The sequence below is a fragment of the Mesoplodon mirus genome, assembly GCF_964341445.2.
Source record: "Mesoplodon mirus genome assembly, chromosome: 18".
Lineage (NCBI taxonomy): Eukaryota > Metazoa > Chordata > Mammalia > Artiodactyla > Ziphiidae > Mesoplodon > Mesoplodon mirus.
Genome location: NC_138994.1, coordinates 46,138,150 through 46,150,164, shown reverse-complemented (window position 1 = coordinate 46,150,164; position 12,015 = coordinate 46,138,150). Strand labels below are relative to the sequence as shown.

Genomic DNA, 12,015 nt, shown 5'->3' with positions numbered 1-12,015 from the left:
AATCCACCTGCCAATGCAGGGGACACGGGTTTGAGCCCTGGCCCAGGAAGATCCCACATGCTGCTGAGCAACTAAGCCCATGCACCACAACTACTGAGCCTGCACTCTAGAGCCCACGAGCCACAACTACTGAAGCCCGTGTGCCTAGAGGCTGTGCTCCGCAACAAGAGAAGCCACGGCAATGAGAAGCCCATGAACCACATTGAAGAGTGGCCCTTGCTCGCCGCAACTAGAGAAAGCCCGTGTGCAGAAACGAAGACCCAACGCAGCCAAAAAAAAAAAAAAAAATTAAAAAAAGACTTTAATTAATTAAAAAAAAAAAAATGAAGGTGGAACAAAGAGGTTTACAAACGAAAACAGACACTTCATTGCCGAGAGAGCTGAACTAAAAGGACTACTAAAGAACATTCTTTAGGCAGAATGAAAGTGACCCCAATGGAAGCAAAGACATGCAGGAATGAATGAATGACAAGAGGTAAGTGTGTGGGAAAAATACACGAATATTGACTGTATAGAATAATATTGATAATACCTTAAGTTTAAAAATTCATGAAAAATTAAAATACTTGACAATAATAGCCAAAAAGCAGGAGGAGGATATATGGAGTTAAATCAATCCTAAGATTCTTGCATTAGCTGGGGAGTGGGATTGCTTGATAACCATTAAAATAATAGTGAAAGAGTGTATAATTTGAATAATGGGAGAGGCAATAATTTAAAAAATCTAATTCAAAAGAAGGTAAGAGGGCTTCCCTGGTGGTGCAGTGGTTGAGAGTCCGCCTGCTGATGCAGGGGACACGGGTTCGTGCTCCGGTCCGGGAGGATCCCACATGCCGCGGAGCGGTTAGGCCCGTGAGCCATGGCCACTGAGCCTGCGTGTCTGGAGCCTGTGCTCTGCAACGGGAGAGGCCACAACAGTGAGAGGCCCACGTACCGCAAAAAAAAAAAAAAAAAGAAAGAAAGGTTTAAAATAGGGACGTTTCTTAAAAATGTCTTTGACTAATTATATTTCTTCTGCTATGAGCTTACCTGTATCTTTTGCCCTGTATACTATTCGGATGCTTTCCTTCTGCTATTGATTTTAGATGGATGTAAATATAGGTTAAGTAGGAATATGTCCATGTGAATGTTGCAAATACTTTCTTCTAGGGATCAGTTTTAAATCTTTATGCCTTGGTTGTAACACTTAGGGCCTGGTTTCACCACTTGCTTTGATGTTAGTGAAAAGAGAAATGGTCAAGTCTTAGGCTTTACACCCCTAATCAATTGAACTGAACTGAGGTCAAGGGAGCAAGCAAACCTGAGGTGCTGCATTATTGTCATTTAGAGAGTATGGAGTTATCTGAACCAGTGATAGGAATAACGAATGGTGAATGTTGAAGTCTAAAGAAGGAAGAGAAATAAACCGGGCTGGGAAAAACTACAAAAATCCCCAAGAGAAGGCTCAGCCGCTGCACACAAGTAGCTGCCGCTTTGGGAGGGGATGCCTGGAGCAGAGACGTGTGATGCATAGCTAATTACGACCACCAGGTGGCGCTCTAAAGACGTCCGATTGCTCTCCAGACTTGCAGAGTTGAGATTTTGCTTGAGCGCCTAGGAAGTGGAAACTGAGGCCCCGGGAGCTTCGGACCCCTAATTTTTGGCTTTGTGATTCTTCTAGAGCAGCGGTCCCCAACCTTTTTGGCACGGGGGATGGGTTTCTGTGGAAGACAATTTTTCCACGGACGGGGTGGGGGTGGGGGTGGGGGTGGGGGCGTGGTTCAGGCGGTCATGCGAGCCACGGAGAGCGATGAGGAGCAGCAGCTTCTCGGGCTCGCCCGCCGCTCACTGCTCACCTCCTCCTGTGCGGCCCGGTTCCTAACAGGCTGCGGACCGGTACCGTCCACGGCCTGGGGGTTGGGGAGCCCTGCTCTAGAGGCAAAATCCCCAAGATCTAGAGCCCTGTGGGGTTCTTTTTCTATGCTTGCTTTGCCTGTGGGCACCTGTATTGCATCATCTCTTCAATTCAGTGGCTCAAACCTTGATGAGCAAACCGATCACCTGGTTCTCTTGTGAAAATGCAAATTATAATTCAATCGGACTGGGGAGGGGCCTGAGGTTCTGCGTTTCTAACTAGCTCCCTGGTGATGACTCACACTCAGTAGTTCCGAAACTTAGAACATGCTGACTCTAAGGTCCTTTCTCTGTGCGATGTGGGAGGTGGGAGAGTTTGCAGCTTCCTGGAGTAAAATCCCTGGAGTAAAATCTGAAATGTCTACAAGTTAAAGTTGGGCCAGTTGTGTGACCTCTTGGGGTCTCAGTTTCCTCATCTGTAAAATGGGAATGGTGGTGGCCTTTACTTAGAGAGTTATTTGAAGGTTAAAGCAGGATATTGTATGTAAAACACCACAGTGCCTGGTGCCTAGTAAGCCTCAACAAGGCTTGGGGCTACACTATGTGAAGTATGGAGACGGGCAGCTCTGGTGGGGTGGTACCTTGGAGGGAGCAAGAGGTGAGGGGCAATCCTTAAGATGCCATCTTAGCTATCAAGATATCTGTCATCTGAAAAAAAGGGGACCTTTTTGTCATCTGGCTGAGGACAGAGAGCCAGGAGGAGAGCAGGTCTCCTGATCAGGTTGTAAACGTAAGGCTGCTTTTGAGGGAGATTTAAGTAGGCTGCAAGCTACGCGGGCTTCCTTCGGGAGATGGGGGCAGGATGGGAAGCAGTATTTCCAGGCAGCTTGAGCTGCAGCGTTCATCACACTCCCCCATTTCACATCTTTAGGGGCTTTAGAGCTTGTGAGAAGAGCTAAGAGGAGCCAGGGATCGCCCTGGTCCTGCCCTCCTGCAAGGCTCTGCCACAGCCTGCAAAACCATTGCAGTGGCAACCTCAGCCCAGTTGCCGGAGTTTACCGAAATGTGTTAAATAGGGCGGTGTTTCCATAGCATCTTTTTTTTTTTAATATATAAATTTATTTATTTATTTTTGGCTGCATTGGGTCTTCGTTGCTGTGCGCGTCTTTCTCTAGTTGCAGCGAGCGGAGGCTACTCTTCATTGTGGTGCATGGGCTCCTCATTGCAGTGGCCTCTCTTGTTGCGGAGCACAGGCTCCAGCCTCGTGAGCTTCAGTAGTCGTGGCATGTGGGCTCAGTAGTTGTGGTGCAAGGGCTTAGTTGCTACACAGCATATGGGATCTTCCCGGACCAGGGCTTGAACCCAGGTCCCCTGCATTGGCAGGTGGATTCTTAACCACTGCGCCACCAGGGAAGCCCCATAGCATCTTTTTTTTTTGCCCTGAAGTTATGTATTTTAACGGCTTTACGTGTAATGTTCATATATAAAAAGCTTTAAGTGTTTTCCTCCAATTAAAAAATCTAAAGAATTCAAAAATAAGGTATTCAATATTTGAAAAAAGGACAGATTTACAAAATGTGCATATTCTGTCATGAAAACTCCACACTAACATTATACACTTGGAAAAAATACAAGCAGGATATATTACACATTTATGTAAGCAACAACTTAGTTCACACCATGCAATAAAAAGTACATTAATCAAGATACACTAGCTTTTGTAGGTTCTAAACTGAAGGACTTTTTTTTCTGCAGAATCTTTAAAACCCGTGGCACTTAAAATTTGTTAGCCTTTCTATTGCGAGGTAAATTATACACAGCAATGATGAAAAAGATTAACAGACCAGTTGTGTATTATGAATCATTCCAGCTTTGTTCAATAATGGCCGAAACGCTTTTCTCATATCCTCATTTGTTTTCCTGATAAAGCTGTGCTGCCTGGCTATTGGCTGGACTATTTGGATTTGGTTCATCCAGCAGGGACTGAATTGATGTTAAGAGAGAAGATACTTCATATATTGGACTCCATTGATCCTGAAGGATATCTAAACATATGCTACCATCAGCATACACATTCGGATGAAACATTTTGGATAAAAACCTAACAGCTGGCAGTATATTTGGATACTCTTGAGAAAATTCTATTACTGGTTTAAAAGTACCATCTTCGAAGGATGTCCCTCTGGTCCAAATGTAACTGCATTCCAGTGCATGATGTTGTTTTCAGATGGTGCCCCACTGACACCCACAGGTGGGTCCTCTTGCAATCACTTGAAATCCTGCATAAGCCTCCTCCAGGGCGGGGTGGGCATGCTCCCCAGCTGCCCAGAAGTCAGTCTGAAAGCTCCGTAGCGTCTTAAAGGTCCATGAACATTTATGGACTAACTTCCAGTGCTCTGCTGGATGCTCCTGGGGATACAGAGACAAATCCATGCAGCCCTTTCCCTCTCTGGGTGACCTTGGGGAGATAAACATCGCCTTGGGAAGGAATTATCAGTGAAGGGCCTCAGTCGCAGTTCTTAGCAATGGTGCTTGTCCTACGTGGTGGGACTTAATGACACACGGGACCTGCAGCCGCTGTGGAGGTGAGAGGTTTTTGGGGTGACTCTTCAGACCAGGATGGTCTGACCTGACAAAGACTTAAGGAGTGGGTCAGATTTGGAGAGGCAGAAAGGAGGGGGGACGCCACAACCCACTAAAGAGACTAATTGGATGCATATGAAGCCAATTACACACGTTATCTCATTTAAGCCCAAACAATAGTGTGAGGTCAGTACAGCATTTCATTTTGGGAAAATGCCGAGACGCACGGCAACCCGTTCAAGGTCTCGCCGCTAAAAATGGTAGGTGGAGGTTATCTGACTGCAAGTTCTTTTTTTTAAGTACCACATGTGTGCTCTGCCAGGCTCTGTGCATCTCTTCTTCCCCTCGCCTTTCCCCTCTACAAGGCCGGAGACATACATGCATATAGTGGACATGGGGAAGCTTGAAGTTCTGGCTAAAGAGTTAGGGCTTGAATTTCTTTTTTTCCCTTCCCCAGCCCTGAAGTCTTGTTCAACAACAGCTGAGCGATGAGGCTGGCAGGGTTGCCTCACTTCTAGAAGGCCGGCCCCAGCCTTCCTGGCCTGAACCCACTTCCTGTCCTTGTGCCTCTTTTGTCAGAAGGTGATTCTCACATTTCCTGTTGATTTCTATTTTGTTTCAGCGGCTTCAGCTCTGGCAGCAGTTGATGGGATCAGCGAGGGCTGGGACACGGGACCAGGTACGTTGGGATGGTGGGGAGTGGGGGGTCAGCTTGGACAAGGTCTGGGCCAGGTGAGGGCCAGCTGGCAACACGCCAGAGTCGGGGTGGGGGGCTCCTGGTGGACCCTCTCTGTCCATGTGGTCGGGGGACTGTCAGAAGCTGAGGTCAGTTTGTGAAGTTGGCTGTGTCCCTGTGGGTGGGGGGAGACCAGGGGTTGGCTTTGGTGGTTTGGTGGTTTCCTGAAATCCCATCACCTTGATTTGGTTGTGTATTACCTGAGCTGCCTAGGTAGCATTTTTCTGGGTTGCAGAGAGAGCCCCTTGGGTTCAGACAGGTTTATCTGAGGTTGACTGAGACACAGCTGGTGTGTTGCTTGCAATTTTGCCAAGCTGAGGGCTTGTGATTAAGTCTTGGCTTCTTGCCTTACTTATGGGCAAGTCCCTTTCCTCTGAACCTGTTTTCTGGTCTACACAGTTGTAAAATGTCTCTGCTTTGTAGGATGTTTGTGATGCTTGAGCAGGACAATGATTGTGAAAGTGTTTTGTAAACTATAAGACGGCATTCTCAGGGTTTGAGGTTACTTTTATTTCATTTTCTTTGTTTTTAAAAATAAATTTATTTATTTGTTTATTTTTGGCTGCATTGGGTCTTTGTTGCTGCATGCAGGCCTTCTCTAGTTGCGGCGAGTGGGGGCTACTCTTCGTTGCGGTGCGCGGACTTCTCATTGCTGTGGCTTCTCTTGTTGCGGAGCATGGGCTCTAGGGCGTGGGCTTCAGTAATTGTGGCTTGCGGGCTCTAGAGCGCAGGCTTAGTAGTTGTGGAGCACGGGCTTAGTTGCTCCAAGGCATGTGGGATCTTCCCGGACCACGGCTCAAACCCGTGTCACCTGCGTTAGCAGGCAGATTCTTAACCACTGCGCCACCAGGGAAGTCCCAAGCCATCTGGTTCTGTTGAGAAAGACTCTCTGATCTCCTGCCTGGGGGGTAGAATCCAGGCTGCCAGCATTCTTGGAGGGTCAGTAGGGGAGGGAATTTGGGGTCTCATCGTTTGACATGAAGCCTTTGAAGAATCCTCCCTCCCTTTATCCCACTTCCCTTTCTAGTGTAGTGACAGCCTTGCCCTCTGGTGTGCCCAGTGTCCCTAGGTCTGGAGCTTCTCTGGTTTAGTTTCTCCAGAGGAGAAGCGTCCTCCTCCTGCTGAGCAGGGGGAGAGCTAAATGCCTTGGCTGGTCGGTTACCTGGGCTGTGAAGTCTGAGTGCTTTGTAAACACACTGTGCTTTCAACAGCCCTTCCTGTTTTTGGCTCCACCCCGCCCCGTCTTCTGACATAGCTGGTATCTCCAATTCCTGGGCCTGTGGTTCAGAGGCACACCCTGCTTGCTTCTGGTTGGCATTCAGTTTCCAGCCTTCTCTGATGCAGTCCATCAGCTGCCATTCACCATTCTGCTTTCTGTCTTCCAAGTCTGTTGACGTCTGCTGTCTCGTACTCTGTCCTGATGGGTTTCTACCTTTTAAAATTTGTCCTGTCTTTTTTGGGACGTTTCAGGAGGAAGTGGAGATACTTGTATTCGATCCATTGTGGTAACTGCTATAGTTGTAGCATTTTCACCTGGACCAGTGTTGTCTGAGAGTGTTGGCTTCCTCACACTATTACCAGCACTGGGTATTATCATTTGTTTTATTTTTTAAAGTTTTTTTTTTTTTTTTTTTTTTTTGCGCTACGCAGGCCTCTTACTGTTGTGGCCTCTCCCGTTGCGGAGCACAGGCTCCGGACACGCAGGCTCAGAGGTCATGGCTCATGGGCCCAGCCGCTCTGCAGCATGTGGGATCTTCCCGGACCAGGGCACGAACCCGCGTCCCCTGTGTCGGCAGGCAGACTCTCAACTACTGCGCCACCAGGGAAGCCCCTAAAGATGTTTTTTGATGGACTGTTTTTTTAAAGTCTTTATTGAATTTGTTACAACATTGCTTCTGCTCTATGTTTTGTTTTTTTTTTTTCTTTCTTTTTTTGGCCACAAGGCATGTGGGATCTTAGCTCCCTACCAGGGATCGAACCTGCACCACCTGCGTTGGAAGGCAAAGTCTTAACCACTGGACTGCCAGGGAAGTCCCTATCATTTGTTTTAAACTCTGATAATTTGATAAGTAAAAATGTCTCATTGTCATTTTAAAAGTTACTAATGAAACGATTGAAGATCTTCTCACGTGTTTATTGGCCGTTCGTGTTTCTTCAGTGAACCACTTATTTATCTTCATTGCTCATCTTTCTACTGGAGTAGAATAATTGTTAAATTGTTAACATATGGCCAGCTCAGGAAAGAGGTTTGTGGTCGATCCCTTATTTTCTTGTGTATGCAATCTCAGAGCATAAGCTTCAGAAAACAGCAGTTCTTAATGACTATGTCAAGAATTTGATGAATTTTTTTCTCCCTTGGATTATAAAAGTAATCTGTTCAGTATAGAAAATTTGGAAAATACAGATAAACACAAAAAAGAAAATATAAATCGCCTAGAGATAGCCACCAGTTATAAATATATCCTTCCAGTCTTTTTTTTCCCTGTGGGTATATAGTTATAAAAATAAAAGCGGAGTCATTTTATTTTGTATTCATGCTTTCGACTTACTAATCATAATTTCTTCTCATATTATTACACAATGTTCTATTACATTATCATTCGTGGCTACCTGGTATTCCATTGTGTGGATATATGATCATTGATTCAGTCAGTTCCCTTTGATGGACATTTAGGGTCTTACTGGGTTAAAATTTGCATTAACAATTTCCTCTTTTGATCATGTCCCCATATAACCTTGTTTTCCACTGTGTATCTGCTTAGCAATTTCTTTTTGGAGGGGGAAAGGATGAAGGTAAACGTTGATCCTTTTCTGGTTAAATTATTACTCATTCCAAATTAATGTATACAGACTCAGGGAGATTTTTCTAGCACTTTTTTTTCCTGTGGGTCAGAGGGAGAGATGGGGAAGGGTCACTCTGGGATTCTCATTAGATTCCTCCACAGCTTTCAATTAGAGAGAAAATGATGAGGGGCAAAAGCAGTAGGGAGAAGAGATGTATGCAATAATGAGAAAAAAGAAGCTGACCAGGCAGGCATCTGAAAAAAATCATCCAAGAAATAATAGCTTAAGAGAGAGAGAACCTGAAAGAACAAACTGTTCTGAGAGTTGAAGACCTGAATTTTGTCCCTGAGTCTGCCATTAAACTGTGTGTCCTTGGGCAGGTTGCTCAACCTCTCTGGTTTCCTCATTGGCATTCCTCATCTCAGGTAGATTTCTAAGTTCTCTTATCTTCTGAGGTTCTATGAACATAGACTTTGTCCTACTAGCTGTGTGATTCTGGACAAGTTGCTTAACTTCTCTGAGACATGGTGTTCTCAACTGTAAAGCGGGAACACTAATAGCTACTTCATAGGGTTGTTGTAAATGGATGTGTGTAAAGCACTTATCACAGGACCTGTCCCAGATGAAGTATCCAATAAATGCTTTTTTTTAATTTTTAATTTTTTTAATAGTTATTTATTGGAGTATAATTGCTTCACAATACTGTGTTAGTTTCTGTTGCACAGCAAAGCAAATCAGCCATATGCATACACGTGTCCCCATATCCCCTCTCTCTTGAGCCTCCCTCCCATCCTCCCTATCCCACCCCTCTAGGTCATCGCAAATCACTGAGCCAATCTCCCTGTGCTATGCTGCTGCTTCCCACCAGCCAACTATTTTACATTCGGTAGTGTATATACGTCGATGCTACTCTCAGTTCGCCCCAGCTTCCCCCTCCCACCCCATGTCCTCAAGTCCAGTCTCTATGTCTACCTCTTTATTCCTGCCCTGCAACTAGGTACTAGGTTTATCAGTACCTTTTTTTTTTTTAGATTCCATATATATGTGTTAGCATACGGTATTTGTCTTTCTCTTTCTGACTTACTTCACTGTGTATGACAGACTCTAGGTCCATCCACCTCACTACAAATAACTCAACTTCGTTTCTGAAAGCTATTTTTATTGCATGCCAGTTGTTATGTAAAAGGAGGGCAATTATATCATCCCACACCCTGTGTATTGGAAAGGAACTCTGTCTTCTTAAAAGCTGTTTCCAGGTTCAGTCAGCAGCTGGGACACATGCCAAGGGGCACAGTACAAAGTCACCACTGGCTCAGACCTCCCTTTGCAGTGCATTCTTCCCTGGGACCTGGACGCTGTCCAGATATGGGTCAGGTAAACACCCTCTGCTCAACACAGATAAGAAGGATGTATGGATGTTGGTCCATAGGGGAAGCAATAGGAAACCCCACTTTCCAAATATAAAATATCCGGGAGTGTAGCCGAAGGGAAACTGAGCCCTAAATGATATGAATCACCAACGCGAGATGCTATTAAGAAAAAGCTGACATCCTTTCAAGCTGTGATTAATGAGCACGGAGATAGGAGGAAGAAGTCGTGGGTGTAGCTGCAGTTTTGCTGTTTGCTGCTGTGCCTGCTTGGATAAATTACCCTATTCTGTAAAATCAGGAGGCTGGATTCTATTTTATTCCCCCAAAGGACAGTCTGTGTACTACTGCTGGCACGCACAGTGATGTTATGTGGTGCAGAGACGAACATTTGACATTTTTAAAAAACTTTATTTTGTATTGGAGTATAGTTGATCAATGTTGTGATATTTTCAGGTGTAGAGACATCTTTTTTAATGTATATATATATATTTTTAAAAATTTTTATTGGAGTATAGTTGATTTACAATGTTGTGTTAGTTTCAGGTATACAGCAAAGTGAATCTGTCATACATATACACGTATCCACTTGTTTTTAGATTCTTTTCCCATATAGGCCATTACAGAATATTGAGTAGAATTCCCTGTGCTGTACATAGGTCCTTGAACATTTGACCTCTTAATAGTTATGTGTTTAACTTATGAAATAGTAGGGAAAATACGACTAGCAATCAATTCTATAATTTCATAGATTGTTTTTTTTTTTTTGCGGTACACGTGCCTCTCACTGCTGTGGCCTCTCCCGCTGCAGAGCACAGGCTCCGGACGCGCAGGCTCAGCGGCCATGGCTCACAGGCCCAGCTGCTCCACGGTATGTGGGGCCTTCCCGGATTGGGGCAGGAGCCCGTGTCCCCCTGCATCGGCAGGCGGACTCCCAACCACTGCGCCACCAGGGAAGCCCTGATTTTTTTTTTAATATTTATTTATTTATTTGGGCTGCACCAGGTCTTAGTTCTGGCATGTGAGATAATTGTTGCGGCATATGGGATCTTTTTTTAGTTGTGGTGTGTGGCATCGTTTAGTTGCAGCAAGTGGACTCTTAGTTCCGGCATGTGGGATCTTGTTCTCTGACCAGGGATCGAACCCGGGCCGCCTGCATTGGGAGCTCGGAGTCTTACCCACCGGACCACCAGGGAAGTCCCCAATATGATTATTTTTTAAGTTCATTTTCTTAGAAAGTGATCTGATTCGAAGAAAAATTCAAAGATGAAAAGCAGAAATGGCAAATATCGTGAAGGTGGTAAAATTGGAGCATCAGATATGGTAGGCAGAATAATAGCCCCCAAAGATGTCCAGGTCCTAATCCCCAGAACCTGTGAGTATGTTACCTTTTACGGCAAAAAGGACTTTGCGGTTGTAAGTTAAGGATTTTGCGATGGGGGGATTATCCTGTTAAGAAGAGCTCTCCAATCTCCTGCTTGGAGGGTACAGGCTGTTGGCATTCTGGGAGACCATCAGGGAAGGAAGCTGGGGTCTCATTTGATATTCAGCCTTTGAAGTATTCCCCCTCCCTCTCCGGCTTCCCCCCCCCTTTTTAAACTTTATTTATTTACTTATTTATAATATTTGGCTGTGCCAGGTCTTAGTTTGAGCATGGCATGCGAGATCTTTGTGCGGGATCTTCGTTGCCATGTGTGGGATCTTTAGGTCCTTGACCAGGGATCAAACCCAGGCCCCCTGCATTAGGAGCACGGAGTCTTAACCACTGGACCACCAGGGAAGTCCCCTGCTTCCCTTTATATTGTACTGATTCAGCCTTGCTGTCCGGTATGCTCGGTGTCCCAGGTCTGGAGCTTCTCTGGTTTAGTTTCCCCAGAGAATAAACTTCCTCCTCTTCCTTCTGCTGGGCTGGATTATCTGGGTGGGCCCAATGTAATCAGAAAGGTCCTTATAAGAGGGAGGCAGGAGTCAGAGAAGGCAATGTGATAACAGAAACAGCCACTGGAGTGATGCGGTCATGAGCTCAGGAACGCTGTGGCCCCTAGAAGCTGAAAGTGGCAAGGAACTGGTTCTCCCTGGAAACTCCAGAAGGAACCAGGCCTGCCAATACCTTGATTTTAGTCCCATAAGTCTCATTTTGGACATCTGACCTCCGGAAGCGTAAGAGAATCAATTTGGGTTGTTTTAAGCGCTAAGCTTGTGGTAATTTGTTACAGCAGCTTCAGGAAACGAATACACCAGATGTTAGATGCACTTGAAGGCGGTTTATTCTGCAAGTTCAGCGATCCCGGGGCATAGCAAAGGAACGCTGGCAGGAATGAAACTGTTCTTGGTCACCTACCCCCACCCATCTAGGACAGGGCTGACCGTGCCATCACATTGGGCAAACTGGCCAAGGAGAGGCAGGGTCTAAGCACCCCCAGGAGGGTGCGGGAACTGTTATCACCTGGTCCAACCTGCACATTTTACAGATAAAGAAACTGAGGCTCAGAGAAGGGAAGCAAAATCACCTATGATGGGGCTGATTCTCCAGAGAGGAGTAAACACCTGAATTCCTAAGGTGGAGGTTAGGGAAGACGAGTAGGCGGGACTGGGCTTTCACACCAGGGTGGGGAGCCCTGAGAAGGGGTGGTGCCTGCACCTTTGGCTCGGGGTGGAGGGTGGATCTTGCCACCCTTTGATCACCTCCCCTGTGTGTCTGGGCCTCTTGCT

General features: G+C 45.8%; 1 pseudogene across 1 annotated transcript; it reads right to left on the bottom strand.

The window, feature by feature from the left end:
* Window positions 1-3,610: 3,610 nt before the first annotated feature.
* On the bottom strand, window positions 3,611-4,154 carry LOC309793998 (ubiquitin-conjugating enzyme E2 B-like; annotated as a pseudogene). The gene has a single exon. The product of its transcript is annotated as a ubiquitin-conjugating enzyme E2 B-like (transcript).
* Window positions 4,155-12,015: the final 7,861 nt, after the last annotated feature.